General features: G+C 33.3%; 1 protein-coding gene across 2 annotated transcripts in view; it reads left to right on the forward strand.

Moving 5' to 3' along the window:
• Positions 1–5,000, forward strand: part of LOC137647161 (ichor-like) — a 127,855-nt gene that overhangs the window by 105,064 nt on the left and 17,791 nt on the right. The window lies entirely within an intron of this gene.

Raw genomic sequence — 5,000 nt, forward strand, 5'->3', positions numbered from 1 at the left:
TTGCAAAATTTAGTAAAACAGTAAAATAAATTTTAAAAAATCTTTAAAAACTAATTTAAATTTGAAGACAAATAAACGATTAAGTTATTTTTGGCAGACATCACAATTAGAGGCAATACGGGAAAACTACATAATTAATAAATGTCTTAATTTTGAGATATTCCTAATACATAAAAACTGTATGAGCAATTATTATCATTATTACTTGCTAAGCTACAACCTTAGTTGAAAAAGCAGGATGCTATAAGCGCAGGGGTTCCAACAGGGAAAATAGCCCAGTGAGGAAAGGAAACAAGTAAAAATAAAATATCTTAAGAAAGTAAACTTAAAGTATATTATATGGATATAATAACAACCTTTGCATATATGTCCAAGTAATCAAACCAAAATAGATATTATTATTATTATTATTATTATTATTATTATTATTATTATTATTATTATTATTATTATTATTTGCTAAGCTACAACCTTAATTGGAAAAAGCAGAATGCTATAAGACCGACGGCTCCAACAGGGAAAAATAGCCCAGTGAGGAAAGGAAATAAACCACAAGAAATGTAATTAACAATAAAATATAGAACGTTTTAAGAACAGCAAAGTAATTTACAATATAAAATATTTTAAGAACAGCAACAACATTAAAATAAATATATCATATATAAACTATGAAATCTTCAAAAAAGAACAAGAGGAAGATAAATAAAAGCAAGGAAACCTAAGAGAGAATATGAACAGTTACAAACTTGCTAGGCTGCAACCCTAGTTGGAAAAGCAGAATGCTATTAGCCCGAGGGCTCCAACAGGGAAAATAGCCCAGTGAGGAAAGGAAATAAACCACAAGAAATGTAATTAACAATAAATATAGAACGTTTTAACAACAGCAAAGTATTTAACAACATAAAATATTTTAAGAACAATAACAACACTAAAATGAATATATCATATATAAACTATAAAAACTTAAAAAAGAAACAAGAGGAAGATAAACAATTAAAAGCAAGGAAACCTAAGAGAGAACATGAAGAGATACGAATACGGCCGAGTCTGCTTCGCAAGACAAACTAGTCCCAAGACTGGTTGCAGAGACCCTTGACATTGACAGAGGCACGAATGGTCTTTAACAACTCAACTGCGTCTCGGTGGCTCTCTCTCGAGGGCGATTTCGTAACTGCGTAGAAATACAGCAAAAGTCAGGTTCTTTTTGGCGATCTTGAAGTGCGAGACCGCAAGGCAACTAATCTATAAATGAGACTTGGTGGGTTTTCTACTGTTTATGCAAAATCCCGTCGTAATTATGTGCCGTAAATGCAGCGTTTTGCAATAACATGATTTTGCAGTGTGTGATTGTACAGTTTTTCAACATTTTTCAATGCGTTCTTGTACCATTTTGCAACATGATTTGCAATGAGTTCTTGTACCGTTTTGCTTTATGATTTGCAATGCATTATTCGTGATGCGTTCTTGTACCGTTTTGCAACTTGATTTGCAATGCGTTCTTGTACCATTTTGCAACATGATTTGCAATGCATTCTTGTACTGTTTTGCTATATGATTTGCAATGCATTATTCGCAATGCGTTCTTGCACCGTTTTGCAACATTTTCCAATGCGTTCTTGTACCATTTTGCAACTTGATTGCAAGGCGTTCTTGTACCGTTTTTTGCAACATTACTCGCAATGCATTCTTGTACCGTTTTGTTATATGATTTGCAATGCATTATTCGCAATGCGTTCTTGTACCATTTGCAACATTTTCCAATGCGTTCTTGTACCGTTTTGAACATGATTTGCAACGCGTTCTTGTACCGTATTGCAACAACGTAATTTACAGTGTGTGCTTGTACCGTTTTTGCAACTTGATTTTCAATGCGTTCTTATACCGTTTTGCAACAAAGTAATTTGAAATATGTTCTTGTACCGTTTTACAAAAACGTAAATTTCCAATCTATTTTAGTACCATTTTGCAACAAAGTAATTTGCAATGTGTTCTTGTACCGTTTTGCAATAACGTAAATTTCCAATCTATTTTTGTACCATTTTGCAACAAAGTAATTTGCAGTGTGTTCTCGTACCGTTTTGCAAAAACGTAAACTTTCAATCGGTCCTTTTAACGTTTTGCAACATGATTTGCAATGTGTTTTGTACCGTTTTACAACCAACGTAATTTACACTGACTTCTTGTATCTTTTACAACATGATTTGCAATCCGTTATTGTACCGTTTTGTAACAACATATTTGCAATGCCTTCTTGTATATTTTTACAACAACGTAATGTGCAATGCTTTTTGGACCGTTTTACAACACCATAATCTACAGTACTTTCTTGTAGCAAAAAAAAAAAAAAAAAAAAAAGGATATTTCTTCTATTTACAGGTACGTATAAGTTTAAATAAACAGATGTGAATGAAGGCCTTATTCGAAACTCTACATCTGAAATATTTTCATTGAATGAGTCATTTTCAGTGACCATAAACCGCTGACCCTCTACACAAGACACGTAATTACAAAAAAAATAAAGAACTCGTTATTTTTCGTTATCATAACTTCAATAAAAAATCTTAAAAGTGAGATATCTCATTTTTTCTCTTTATGAGAACTTCGTTAGTCAAAAAAGATCGGAACATATACAGACAATAACAGGTAGCGAGTACAAGAGAAAACGAGTACTCATTATCTCCCATTGAATCAGCTTAACCTAAAAATGGAGGGAGCAATGATCTTCCTGAGAGTGCCAATGCTATAAGACAATGGCCCTCTTTATTTAAAAAATGCATCTCTTTCATCTTCGAAGCGGAAATCCTATCAAAAGAGGTTTATATAAATACAAAGAATGGAAGATATAACCACTGCCTTGTCTTGGTTAGTAGCAGCGCAGGAGTCAGCTCGTAATGGTGTCGAAGTAGAAACTAGAAAGTGAGACGTCAGATATGGCCGCCAAGGTCTCGCCGGAGATGTTCGTTTTGGAAATTTGTGAATTTATCTTATCTTGGGAGGAAGTCTCTGGGCTGGTCTAGTTTCGGGTCTGTTCTCGACATTATTAGCCATCGGTTGAAAGAAGTTTTATCATTGTAAACTCGTGCAGAGAACGCAAAAATCTGTTTTAAAAATCTTGCAACGTGTATTACACTCACTGGCGATACCTGGCAATGATTACGGTGATGTGACTTCCATCTGGCGACAGCAAGCGGAACTAAAGACAATTATGGGTGCCACGTGATCAACAATAGTTTTCTCAATGTCATCGTTGTCAACAAAACGATTAAACAAACCATCACGACTCTGTCTATTATTGGTGTCTATTTTTGTAGTGGTCTCACTCTTACATCAATATTTTCCTCGAGATTTATATTCTACTGTTTTATTGTGTTCTTCGTTTCCTTAATTTACAGTAACTCAGTCACATTATTAATGTAATCATTTGAATATGAAATATGAATCCGTAATTTCAAAATTCAAAAATTCAAATTTCTAACGATCCCCTATTTTAACATGGACTGAATCAGAGAGAAGTTTTTATTTTGTATATATATGGTCAGTTCGTGTTTTCTCTTAATTAATATAATTATAAAGGGCATTGAAGTTATGAAAGTTACCCGTAATATCTCGAATTAAATAAAAAAAAAAAAAAGTTTGAAACTAAATTGTATAGTTTGACTTGTATCCAAACCAGATAACTTTTGATTTTTTTTCATTATTGAAATAAATTTAGAATTTAAAAAGGTCCTTGACCTCTTTACGAAGACATTTTAAACAGACTGGAAACTTGTAAAATGTCCAAAGTTTGAAATAAATTGTTCAGTTTGACCTGTACCCAAATCAAATTACTTTGATTTTTTCCATTATTGAAATTAATTCAAAATTTCAACAGGTCCTTGACCGCTTTACGAAGACATTTAAACAGACTGGAAACATCTAAGATGTCCATCTGTTGTCCAGGTACAGAGACCTGGAACGCCCTTCCATTTCCGACATCATGGAACAATTCGTGGATTGAAAAAAAAAAAAAAAAAAAAGTTTCGCATAGTTTCTTACTCTACCAGCAGCTGTTCAGTAGTAGTAGTAGTAGTAGTAGTAGTAGTAGTAGTAGTAGTAGTAGTAGTAGTAGTAGTAAAGCTACAACCCTAATTGATACGCCCAAGGGCTCCAACATGAAAAAAATAACCCAGTGAGGAAAGGAAATAAAGCAAACAGAATTTAAAAAAAAAGGTTCAAGTATTTTCTCACACTACCAGCAACTGTTCAGTAGTAGTAGTAGTATAGTAGTAATAGTAGTAGTAGTAGTAGTAGTAGTAAAGCTACAACCTAATTGAAAAAGCAGTATTCAATACGGCCAAGGGCTCCAACATGGAAAAAGTAGAACCCAGTGAGGAAAGGAAATAAAGCAAACAGGATTAAAAAAAGGTTCCAGTATTTTCTTATTCTATCATCAGATGTTGAACTGAAGTGAGAATTACATTGCAAAGGAAATGAAATGTTTAATTGTTAAAGGTAAACAGGCAATGGATGTACATCATGACGTAAGAGTTAAAAGTCTATTCGCTAGAAATCATACTTGTGAAATTTTCGAAAAGATTATTTATATATAATACCAAGATAATAGCATCTAAAAAATATATTGATTATTCACCAAACTTTCAACTGGGCTCCACAAGGCACTAGAAGAGTTGGAAGAACCAGGCCTACATGGCTAAAGACTATGAAGTGTAAAGTAGTAAATGAATGGAGAAGTATTGATTTAAAAGCTCAAGACAGAGACGACTGGCGAAATCTAACCGAGGCCCTTTGCGTCAATAGGCCTAGGAGATGATGACCACGATGCTGTGTAATATTCTAAATACCTAAACATTTATACGGTAAACAGATCTTATAGGTATTGTTGTGTATAAGATTTCCTTATATGATACGTCCAGGAAAACCACTGAAAAGTTCAAACTTGCAGCAAATGTTTTCATGTTGAACAGGCTGACATAAGTCTCTTTTTATACTTTATATATGAA

This window comes from Palaemon carinicauda, chromosome 9 (assembly GCF_036898095.1).
Source record: "Palaemon carinicauda isolate YSFRI2023 chromosome 9, ASM3689809v2, whole genome shotgun sequence".
Classification (NCBI taxonomy): domain Eukaryota; kingdom Metazoa; phylum Arthropoda; class Malacostraca; order Decapoda; family Palaemonidae; genus Palaemon; species Palaemon carinicauda.